General features: G+C 35.8%; 1 protein-coding gene across 36 annotated transcripts in view; it reads left to right on the top strand.

Annotated features, from left to right (window-relative positions):
* DTNA (dystrobrevin alpha) overlaps positions 1–13,096 on the top strand; it is a 403,422-nt gene that overhangs the window by 224,656 nt on the left and 165,670 nt on the right. The window contains exon 1 of one of the 36 annotated variants that reach the window (XM_070047033.1): positions 3,714–3,945. The exons of the other annotated variants lie outside the window; for them this stretch is intronic. The gene's annotated coding sequence lies outside the window, so the exon portion shown is untranslated. Of the gene's footprint in view, positions 1–3,713; positions 3,946–13,096 lie in introns of those variants that run through there. 36 annotated transcript variants of the gene reach the window in all.

Below are 13,096 nucleotides of genomic sequence, written 5' to 3'. Positions count from 1 at the left end.
CTGATTTTCCAATGTAGGTGCTTCGTGCCTCTTTTTCTGCCTCACTTATGTGCTTTATAGAATTGTGTCGTCATGAATCACAACACTTAAGGATTTTTCAGAGTTGTAGCAGTGCCAAAGCTATTTTAATAATCTCTACGGATTCATTGTAGGGCTTTTTTTTTTTTTTTAATAATGTTAGAGAAATCTTGCTGTGTGCAACATTCATTTTATTCTTTCTGTCAACTTCCTGCAATGAAAGTTTTTTCTCTCCCACGGGTCTTTCTTAACCCCTGGCTGCTTCTTTGCACTATGTCTTCAAAGGGATTTTGATGCTAATTTTCCAATGCAGTTGGCTTTGGTGTCAGGTAATTTCCTGAGTTAGATGACTGTGGAGAAAAACAGCTAAAAGCCTGTATTGGTGGGCAGTTTACAGCCCTTGTTACAGATGAAGGTGATTTTTTTTTTAATTGAAGTATAGTTGATATACAATATTGTGTTAATTACTGCTGTAAGGGTGATCTTTTGAAGGCTACTGTCAATCCAACACTGATAAATTGTTTAAAATGCAATCTATGTATGTAGTTTCTAATCCGAAGCTCTTTATGATAAAAGTTCTTTATACCCCATTTTAATTTGAAGAAAAACACTAATAAATAACATATAGACCATTTCTTGAGAATCCAGGTAACAAAATGAACTGCTTTCCTTAATGTGTTTTTCTTTCATATTTAAAAGAAAATTTTAATTGACTACCAAGTTTAACATTCTTCCCACAGTCCGTTTTGCACTGAGAGTATGTATAACCTTTTTTTTTTTTTTAACATCTTTATTGGAGTATAATTGCTTTACAATAACAACCTTTTGACTGGTTATCCCCCCCTAGCTGGTTTGGAGGTGGGAGCAAGCAACCCTAGATATTTGCCTGAAATGGCCGCTGTATTCATGCTGTGTCCTTACCCAAACTTATACTATGAAGCAAATGATCGATAATGTGTATCTGATTGAAAATGACAGTTTTATCAGCAAGAGAAAGTCAGGTGTCAATGCACTTTCTCATTGTCCCTCTTGTTAAAAAATCATAAACATTTTTACCAAATAGTACAAGCAATGATTTATTGAGCATTTAGTTTGTTTCCAAGCTCACTGCTTGGTACTTCCCTTGAACTATCTTATTTAATATTTTTTCATAACTCTTTAAAGTAGGAAGTTTACAGAAGAGTAATCTAGGTTTAGAGAGGTTAAATAATCTCTCCAAGATCCCAAACTAGCACGGGCGGGCGGGAGCTGTGTTTAACACCCACATCTGGGTAAGTCCACGATTGATCTTCTTAAGAACTCTGAACTCCTACTGTCCACGTCCTTTTGTGGTATAGAATATTAAGGAAAAAACCTGTGCAGACCTCTTAAGGGTTTAACCACAAGAGGGAAAGCTTTGAACACAGTTCTGGAGGAGCTGAGGTTTCCTCCATGGCACTAAGATAAAACATTCATTTCCTGCTGTATCCATTTAAGAAATAGCAACTGAGCAAAATGAAAAGACAACCTACGGACTTGGAGAAAATATTTGCAAACAATGCCACCGACAAGGGATTGATTTCCAAAATATGCAAACAGCTCATACAGGTCAATAACAACAACAACAACGAAAGCCAATCAAAAAATGGGCAGAAAACCTAAATAGACATTTCTCCAAATAAGACATACAGATACAGGTGGCTAATAGGCATATGTAAAGCTGCTCAACATTGCTAATTATTAGAGAAATGAAAATCAAAACTACAATGAGGTACCACCTCACAACAGTCAGAATGGCCATCATCAAAAAGTCTACAAATAATAAGTGCTGGAGAGGATGTGGAGAAAAGGGAACCCTCCTGCACTGTTGGTGGGAATATAAATTGGTGCAGCCACTATGGAGAACAGGATGGAGGTTCCTTAAAAAACTAAAAATAGAGCTACCATATGATCCAGCAATCCCATCCTGGGCATATATCTGAAGAAAAATCTACTTCAAAAAGATACAAAAAGTATCTTGAAGTAGAAAATATTCTACTTCAAAAAGGTACGAGCTCCAATGTTCATAGCAGCACTATTTACAATAGCCAAAACATGGGAACAAAATAAATGTCCATAGACAGATGAATGGATAAAGAAGGTGTGGTATATATACAATGGAACATTACTCAGCTATAAAAAATGAATGAAATAATGCCATTTGCAGCAACATGGATGGACCTAGAGATTATCATACTAAGTGAAATAAGTCAGAAAAAGAAAAACAAATACCATATGATATCACTTATATGTGGAATCTAAAATATGACACAAATGAACTTATTGACAAAACAGAAACAGACTCACAGACACAGAAAACAAACTTATGGTTCCAAAGAGGAAAGGGTGTGGGAGAGGGATAAATTAGGAGTTTGGAATTAGAAACTACAAACTATTATATTTAAAATAGATAAACATAGATAAACAACAAACTCCTACTGTATAGCCCAGGGAACTATATTCAGTATCCTGCAATCAGCCATAATGGAAAAGAATATGAAAAAGAATAAATATATTTATTATTTATGCATATTAAAAACTGAATCACCTTGCTGTACACCAGAAACTAACACAACATTGTAAATCAACTATAATTAAAAAAAAAAAAAAAAAGAAAATAATAAATAGCCCCTGAGCACTCCATTGGGCCAAAACTGTTGCTGATTACTTGGTGTATAAAGATGAGTAAGACATCTCCCTTCCTAGGAGAGTCCATATCTAAAGAGAGAAGTTAGGTATATAAACACATTATTATGAAATATGAGCTAAATTTAGGAAGTAAGCAAGATTGTGGAAGCAGGGTGGCAGTGCAAGGCCTGAGGGACAAAGCAGTCGCTGGCTGGAGGACAGACCCCTATGGTGGGAGGGAAGAACAGCGGCTGAAATAAGGTGAAGCCCCAGTCATCCAGGACTCCTCCCATCAGCCTTCCTAAAGTATTGGGAAGAAAATGGAGGTGATTCCTTAAATCTTAATTATGTAGCCATTGGTTTGGGGATCCCAGGATTGTTCAGAGTTGATATTATCCCAACACCTAGATCTCTATTTTTAACATAGAGCCCCCAGATATAGTTTGGTTGGTTCTAGTAGATGGATTAGGCTCCAAGATTCAAATCTGCGAGCATTTTAAATACAACTGAAATCTAATCTGTTTAAGTAACAGTTAAACACAGGGTTTCGATGAAAAGAAAATGAAGAATTTTACCTCCCACCTCTGAGCTGTGATTAGAAGTTTGCCCTAGAAAAATACTTTGAGACTAGCCCTTCATATAATGATGTAGTGTTTTTCAGTGTCTGTGTTTATTGAGTCATTTCATGTATTTTTAAAAATATTTTTAAAGATGCAGTGAGATTAATGCTGCATTTCCAATGAGTTAGTAAGTGTCACTTCAAAATATTTGGTCAGCAGAAGTAGTAGATAATGATCAGTATTTCAAGGGATTAGTGGCAACTTAAAAGTGCATATAGGTATTTCACTAGTTGGTTTAAATGTCCTGGGAGCCCGTTTATTCTTACATCTCTGTTATTCATTTTTCTTTTTCTTTTTTCCTTGTTCATGAAGTTGAGTCAGCAACTGAAACATATTCAAATTAGACTTGTCATGCAGGAAAAAAAAAAAACCTGACTTTGTCAGGGTGGGTGGAGGGGAAAAAAGCAACTTTTTGTCAGTCTTTTGTATTTCAGCAGCTGGATTCATTGCTACCATGGTAACGGACCACATGATGAGGTGTATTAGATTGCTGTGTGTTGAGCACAAGGGGAAGAATGAACACAGCGTTTTATTGAAGTTAAAGGTTACTTTGGAGTTTCTTCTGTGGAAATGTGTAAGGTCAAATACTCTAGTTTTCAGCATATGTAGTACTTTAGAGGAAGAATTAGGGGCATGTTGCTGCATTTAACTACAAAACCAGGTAAGGTTCAGTTGAATCTATGAAACTGACCTCCTCTTACTTCTTCTGTTGCAGTGGCATAACTTGCCGGGTGGAATTTCACTGTCACCCGCCCCCCACATGGGCACAGGACAAATTTCTCCTGTCTCCATACCCCAACTCCCCCACCTCCGATTTCATCTGTTTTTAATTTGAAAGTCTGAAACATTGTGAAATTGTATAGTTCTATGGTATTATGGGTGAGGGTGTGCATGCAAGTCAAAGAAAGAAAACTGGAAAGGAAGTCATAAGAATGCAATAATTCGCATCTTTGGATCAATGTAAACCTGAGAAAAGTGTTTCCTTGTTTTCTTCTTTGAAAACGGTCCACTTTTCTTAGAGGACACCTTATTAGTGGCGTGGATCCAAAGCTGCTTGTCTCATATTAAATGAAGCCGTAGGACCAAATTCTCCAGCATGTTATTCAGTGTATTTATTCTATCTGGGCTTCCATTCCTCTTTCTTTCTATTACTACCAACCTTATCCAACACAAAGAGTTCGGTTTTATCTGTAATTTTTACAATGTATTTTATTTCCATTAATATTCCATTCTTTCAGACACTGTGGTCATATGTGTCTTAGGGGATATGAAAATAGAAGTAAATACAATACGGGGTAGTAGAAAATGAACTCTTTTGCTTAGAGGCTGGTTAGAGCCGAATGTAAACAATTCAGTGTGGCTCCGTGAAGCATCAGTTCCCAGAGCACAGGCGACTCCTCATTGCGTTGTTTACGTATCACCCCAGCAGCTTGCTTCAAAAGGGGAGGCTTTGGTATGTGCGGAGCAAGTTAAAGAAGAAGAAAATTTATGAATAACTTGTTTTGATTTCTTGTTCCTGATGTTTGATGTTTAGCTTTCTCATAAGACATTAGGATTTACTTTCATTTTTTAGTTAAGGGCTAACCCAGGCAACTTTTCTCCTCCTTGAACAAAGTTGTCTTGGCAGCTTCAGAGACAAAACCTAACTAAACACTAGCAGAACCCACCGTTATTCAAGGGTATTCACTGCCCAGTATTCACTGGAGTGTTTTCTTATAGGAGAGGCTTTGAAAAGTACTTTTGAAAAATACTTTCTTAGCTAAAAGCAATTTATTTGCCACTAATTGGCACCTATTAGGATAAAATCCAATAAATTATCCCAGGGTTAGTCCTATACCACTCTTTCTTCAAAAAGGGACACTTAGATTTTTTAAAATTAATTTATGCTCTGTGATTTTCATTGCTATTTTCTTAGTCTCTCTAGTTTTCATACATTCAGGCCATCTTCTAAATTTGAGCAAGGAGTCATAATTATTCAAAACAATTTTTTGCCATGATTTCAAATAAGGGGAAGTATTTTCATGGTAACAAATATCAAAAGCATTATAATAGCACATTTGTAACATTTGTAAAATGTTCATACTTGTATCCAAATTCATTCTTTCTTTTTTCCCTTTGTTGCTTTGGATACAGAACAAGCTATGAGCATGTCCTCCAAAATATTTTCACAAGCCTAAGTTGTTATTACTTAAAAATAGGAAATTACCAAGAATTGGTGAAAGATGGTACCTGGTAAAATATTTTAAATTGTGAAATTCTCACAAGGTATTGGCAGTACCTGAGGTTGAAAGAGGGAGAGAGAGAGAAAGGCACAGAGAGACACAGAGAGAAGACACAAGCAAAGAAAAATAGACAAAAGGTAAAGCTAAAAGTGTGAATGATCTCTTAACCAAGCTTTCTTCTTTCTCTCAGTATTGGAATGGGTTAAACCTCTATATACAAAAAAAGAGAGAAAGTATAGTGTGGATGAGGTGAAGTTAGCAAAGAATACTAGCATTCCACTTTTCCATGTTTCAAGTATGTGGTAAGGCATGAAGAGTTCCTTTCTATTAATTGAAATGAAAACAAATTCCTGTAGCTGAATATGTTTCAGTCCTTCCTGTTTTGGGCTAAGATATCAGCTAGCTTAGGCATTAGAGCTAGAAGTGTATAAAAATCAATATATACCCAATTTTTGTGATTTTTATACACTTGACACTAGGCCATATGCACATGTCCATTTTTAAGGTTATCATAACTGAGAGGTCCAGAAGATGGAAGCTCCTTTTAAATTTTATTTTTTAATAAGAATTGTATGTATTTAAGGTATACAACATGATTTGATATACATGTATGTAGTGAAATGATAACTACAGTCAAGCTAATTAACATATCTTCTGCTCAAATAGTTACCGTTTTGTGTGTGTGATGAGAGCACCTGAAATCTATTAACAAATTTGTGTTATACAATATACGGAATTATTAACTCTAATCACCAGGCTGTACATTAGATCTCTAGACTAGTTCATCCTGTATAAGTGCCACTTCATACCCTTTGACCAACATCTCTGTTTCCCTCACCCCATATCCCCTGGTAGCCATCATTCTAACCTCTGCTTCTATGTATTGACCTTGTTTGGATTCCACATATAAGTGAGATCATACAGTAGTTTTCTTTCTGTGTCTGCCTTATTTCATTAGTATAGTGTCTTCCAGGTTCATCTGTTTTGTTGTAGATGGCAGGATCTTACTCTTTTTTAAGGCTGAATAGTATTCTATTGTAAGTATATGCCACAATTTCTTTATCTATTCATCTGCTGACAGACACTTAGATTGTTTCCATATCTTGGTTATCGTGATTAATGCTACAATGAACATGGGAGCACAGATATCTCTTCCAGTACTGATTTAATTTCCTTTGGATATATACTCAGAAGAGGGATTGCTGGATTATACAGTAGCTCTATTTTGAGTTTTTATAGAAACCTCCACACTGTTTTCCATAACGGCTGTATGGAATACTTTATAGTCTTAAGAAGCAAAATGACTTTTGATGTTCTTGCTTTAAATTAGAAATTTTGCAAAGATGTTTTGATTGAATCATTTTTGTCAGCTCTTGTTTAAATCATGCTTTATTGTTAATTTTGAATGGGAGTATTTCTTAACATTTTAGCTCTAATTTCTAGAGTTCCCTAGCCTCGCAGACAAATAGCTAATTATCTGCAAACATTTACCTCTGTTAAGGAGATAGTTGTTCAAGAGTCATGATAAAGAAGAATCATATTGACTATTATAGGCTCTTCAACAAAACTAATGATAATTTTTCCACCCCAAGGCAATGTTTCTGAAATAGATGAAGATCAGGCCAATGAATGATGACTCAATATCAGCTAGATATTCTACTTTTAGGTGTTGCTATTTTTAAACCTATGACTTCATTAAAGTGGATTTTATTATTGACAACCATGTGGTTTTTTTGTATGAAAAAATTGGACTCTTTTAAAATATTCTTAAATACTTCAAATGAAAAAAAGAGTAATTGTATCACGATCATGATCATGATGGTGATTATAATGGCAATAATGGTTAATTCAGAGAGAAAGACAGACTTCATTAGAAAGCTGTAAGCTCTGTATGTAGTCAAAGGCCAATGTTTTTAAGAAAGAAATGGAAAATTTCTAATAGGTGGTATGATTTTCAGATATTTCCTCCCAACTTTCATTAATTCCATTAATAGCATTTACAAATCACTAACAATAAGTGCTTGTTATGGTCTTCTCAGAGTTCATTATAAATGATGTTGACTTTGTTCAATAAGCAATAGAGGCTTCCATCAGTAAAGATTAAACTCACCAATAATTGTACAATGTGTGGGCCAGTATCTGATAGGAAAAGAGTAAGTGCATTGCTAGGAATGAACAATTTGTTACATTTTTAATATATAAAATGGTACAATCAACTGGTTTCACTTTCATGATAATATTAGCTTGATATATTTTAGAGTGATATTATTATTCCCCTCTACTTGGCACTTACATTATAAAATGTTCGCTCTTGACACCATATAAATATCTTAATTATCTTTTAAATTTTTAATTATTTGTTTTAATTAACAATGATATTTCATGTCTGAAACTTACTAATTTGGGTTTGTTTGGGGAAAAATTATACTTAGAAAAACCATTTGCCTCTACCTACCCTCACATGAAAAAAATAATAGCAGATGGATTAGTAATTCCAATATAAAATGTGGATCCATCAAAGAAGTAGAAGAAAATATAGAACTTGAGATAGAGCAGTATGCCTTCAAAGGCAGAAACCATAAAGGAATGGTTATATGAAACATTACTTCTGGAAAATGCTATAAGCAAAACTAAAAGTCAAATAGCAAACTAGAATCAATATTTGCAACATACATGAAAGAGAAAAGGTGAGTATCTGTAATATATAATGAAATCTCATAAATCAATAAGAAAGAGAACAGCACTAATTCTTTTCCCCCTTGCAAAAGCTTCTTTATTTCTCAATTCCACCTTACTGCAGAACTCCTCAAAAGAGTTGTCTATTATCTCTATTTTATTTCCTATCCTCATATTCCCCCTTATATTCACTCCATTCAGGCTTTATAACTTTGGCAAAGTAATCAATCTTCATGTTTCCAGGTCCAATGATAATTTTTCAGTTTCATCTTGTTAACCGCCAGCAGTGTTTGACACAGTTGATCATTTCCTCTTTCTTGAAATATTTCTTCACTTGGCTTTAAGGGCATCATATCTCTTTGATTTTCCTTCTACCTCATAGACCATTCGTTCAGAGCCTCCATTGTTGATTTCTCCTCCTCAGCATTTATTGGAGTCTACCAAGTCTTAATGCCCGGCTCTCTTCTCTTTTTTTTTTTTTTAACATCTTTATTGGAGTATAATTGCTTTACAATGGTGTGTTAGTTTCTGCTTTATAACAAAGTGAATCAGTTATACATATGTTCCCATATCTCTTCCCTCTTGCATCTCCCTCCCTCCCACCCTCCCTATCCCACTCCTCTAGGTGGTCACAAACCACCGAGCTGATCTCCCTGTGCTATGCGGCTGCTTCCCACTAGCTATCTATTTTATGTTTGGTAGTGTATATATGTCCATGCCACGCTCTCACTTTGTCACAGCTTACCCTTCCCCCTCCCCAGACCCTCAAGTCCGTTCTCTAGTAGGTGTCTTTATTCCCATCTTACACCTAGGTTCTTCATGACCTTTTTTTTTTTCTTAGATTCCATATATATGTGTTAGCATACGGTATTTGTTTTTCTCTTTCTGACTTACTTAACTCCGTATGACAGACTCTAGGTCCATCCACCTCACTACAAATAACTCAATTTCGTTTCTTTTTGTGAATGAGTAATATTCCATTGTATATATGTGCCACATCTTCTTTATCCATTCATCTGTTGATGGACACTTAGGTTGCTTCCATGTCCTGGCTATGCACTAATTTTTTGACCTTTTTTTAGTGCAGTTTTAGATTTGCAACAAAATTGAGCGGGGCAGTACAGAGATTTCCCATATACTCTCTGTCCCCACACCTGCATGACCTCCCTCATTATCAACACCAGTCACCAGAATGGTACAAAATTTTTTACCAAAGATGAACCTACATTGACATATAATAATCACCCAAAGTTCATAGTTTACCTTAGGGTTCACTCTTGGTGATGTACATTATATATATATATATATATATATATATATATCTCCATTGTTATAATATCATATAGAGTATTTTCACTGCTCTAAAAATCCTCTGTGCTCTGCCTAGTTATCTCTTCTCCCCACACACACAAACCCCTCCCCCATCTCATTGTGGAAACAACTGATCTTTTTACTGTTGCTATAGTTTTGCCTTTTCCAGTATGTCAGGTGGTTAGAATTATACAGTATATAGCCTTTTCATATTGGCTTCTTTCACTTTATAATATGCATTTAAGTTTCCTTAATTTAACTTTCCTTCCTTAAAAGACATGGGTCTTTTCATGGCTTGATAGCTCATTTTTTTAGCACTGAATAATATTCCATTGTCTGGATGTACCACAGTTTATCCGTTCACCTACTGAAGGACATTTTGGTTGCTTCCAAGTTTTGGTAATTGTAAATAAAACTGCTCTAAACATCTATGTGCAGGTTTTTGTGTGGAAATAAGTTTTCAGATTTTGGGGGATAAATAACAAAGAGTGCAATTACTAGAATATATGGTAAGAGTATGTTTAGTTTTGTAAGAAACCACCAAATTGTCTTTCAAAGTGGCTATACCATTCTGAATTCCTACCAGCAATGAATGAGAGTTCCTGTTGCTCCACACCTCACCAGCATTTAGTGTTGTCAGTATTCTGGACTTTGGCCATTCTAATAGGTGTGTAGTGATATCTCATTGTTTTAATTTGCATTTCCCTAATGACATATGATGTAGACATTTTCCACATGCCTGTTTGTCATCTGTATATCTTTTTTGGTGAGGTGTCTGTTTAGGTCATTGGCTCATATTTTAACCAGATTGTTTTCTTATTGTTAAGTTTTAAGAGTTATTTATATATTTTGAATAACAGTCCTTTATCAGATGTGTCTTTTGCAAATATTGTCTTCCAGTCTCTGGCTTGGTCTTCTCATTCTCTTGATATTGTCTTTCACGGAGCAGCATTTTTAATTTTAATGAAGTTCAGCTTATCAATTATTTCTTTCATGGATCATGTCTTTGGTGTTGTATTCACTATTATTTTTAAAATACCTACAAATTAAACAAAGAAATACCATTTTAATCTTTAGCAAATATTTTTAAAAGAGAGAAGCAAGAGGAGGAGAGAGGGTGATAACACCCAGTGTTAGGAAGGGGTGGAAAATGCTGCTATTGAGAGTATAAATTGACACATTGGGGAGGGGGGTCAGCCTAGAAATGTGTAGCAAAGGCTTTAAAAATTACACACCCTTGGACCCAACAATTCTACTACTAGGAAAATATCCTAACAAAATAAAAGGTCAAGCATATACACAGGGTTTTTCATTGTTGTGATGTTTATGAGTATAAACAAGGCCAGTCATTATGAAAAAAAATATCTGAGAAATGTAACAAACATGCCAGCTTATGTTTCTGCTCTGATAGCTCTAAAGCTGTAAGAAGTCATAGACATGGCTCTGTGCTTACCTAAAGCCAAACCTGCTTCACTGCTCCTCTTTTTAGTTAGAACATGTATAGGCAGCAAGTTGTAGAGAAAAGGGTCTTAACTTAAGAGTCAGAACGCCTGGGTCCTACTGTGGACTAGCTGAGATAATCTAAGTATACAAATATAAGGCATTATTCAAATGCTAATGTTAGAGAGTAGAAAAGTTTATCAATCCCTTTATCCACATATATGCATTTGTCTTCACAACTGATGTTTTAAATTAAAAGTCCCCTATCAAATTGGGGGAGAGAGAGTACATTTTTATAATTGCACTGAAACAAAGTGCCAGATGGTGAAATCTGGAATGGCTTGACTTTGATAGAAAACAGCATAATATTTTGAATAGGATATGCTTCCCAATTGTTACTGTTTGAATTTCATTTAAAAGAAATTTCTGCTCATATAAGAATGGCAGAGGATAATTGATGTCAACTGTAGTCTAGCATTTAGGTGTAGTGGAGATGGCAGAAATCTAGAGGAGTGTTGTTCAATGGAAACTTCTGTGGTGTTAGAAATGTTCTGTGTCTACACTGTCCAGTACAGTAACTACTAGCCACATGTGGCTGCTAATCACTGAAAATAACACTAGCATGACTAAGGAACTATATTTCTAATTTTATTTAATGCTAAGTAATTTAAATTAAATAGCCACATTTGACAAGTGCTTTCCTCTTGGACAGTGCAGCTCTAGAATTAAGCACAATAAATCTGTGAGGATTTTTTATGTAATTATTTAAGTTTGTATTTAATTTAATGTATGGATTCATTTCAAGCATCTATGATGAATTAGGGTGACATAGGATGAAAAGGTGAATATTCTTTATGAAATTTCCCTTCCATACTGATCAGAGAGATACTTTGATTCTGGAGCCTGTTAAGTCCAAGGTTTCCCATAGAAGTCTTGGTCTCAAATATTCCTTAGCCTTGCTCACTCAAGAATTCTAATGTTCATTCACTTTCTCGTTGATTAAAAAAAACCACTTAGGTTGAATTTATATGTGTCAGTGTGTAAGAAAAAATGCACTATTTTCCCTTATTCTCACACTACTACCACACTCACAACACTTCTTACCAATAACACGTCTTACCTCATGTGCCCGATGGACAGTGAGGCCAAACAAATCGAAACGTTGGAGTTTGGAGCAGAGAAAGGTTTATTGAAGGGCCATGCAAGGAGACGGGTGGCTTGTGCCGAAAAGAAAACCCAAACTCTTGAAAGAGTGTCAGCAAAGCACTTTTAAAGGCAAAGGAGGGGCGAGGTTGGTTGTTGCAGACTTCTTGGTGGAGGAATCCTTTGTTCTTGCAGCTGTCCATGTAGGTCAGGTCACGATGTACCTGTAAATGTCCAACAAAACAAATGTTATTCTCTGTTCTGCAACTTTTTATCTGTATATGAATGGACTCTTAAAGGTCAGAGCCATGAGAATAGGCCATCCTGTGGATTTCAGGCTATAGGCAACATTCTTTTACGAAAGGTGCAGAGCCAGCATGACTAAGCACAGGTCAACAAAGCACAAAAGCTAAAACAAAAGGAACAGATCTAATATGGGGTCAGATTTGTTCTTCGCTATTTACGTGCTGACACCAGATGTATGGATTTTCCAAACCAAGCAATTATGACTAACTGCCTGGAGTCAGAGTCAGATCCCTCAGGGTAAGGGCTCAGTTGCACAGACTGCCCCCACTCCTACTTCACATGCCAGTTGCAAGTCCAGGTTGTCACCTGTGCTTCTCACAGACTGGCTACAAATTGGGAGGTTCCCACAACCACCTCCTCCGTTTCAATAGTTTGCTAGATCAGCTCACAGAACTCAGGAAAACACTTATGTTTACTGGTTTATTGTATAGTATTGTATAATATTATTGTATAGTAAAGAATATGATAAAGGATACGGATGACCAGCAGATAAAGAGATACATGGGTGAGCTCCAAAAGGGTCCCAAGCACAGGCAGTTCTGTTCCTGTGGAGTTGGGATACAGCACCTTCCCAGCACATGGATGTGTTCACCAACCCAGAAGTTCTCCAAACCCCATGCTTTTGGAATTTTCATGGAAGCTTCATCATGTAGGCATGATCATTCATTAACTCAATCCCCAGTTCCTCTCCTGGAGGATAGGGATGGGGCTAAA

The sequence above is a fragment of the Globicephala melas genome, chromosome 13 (assembly GCF_963455315.2).
Source record: "Globicephala melas chromosome 13, mGloMel1.2, whole genome shotgun sequence".
NCBI lineage: Eukaryota > Metazoa > Chordata > Mammalia > Artiodactyla > Delphinidae > Globicephala > Globicephala melas.
This window is presented reverse-complemented; position numbering and strand designations above follow the sequence as displayed.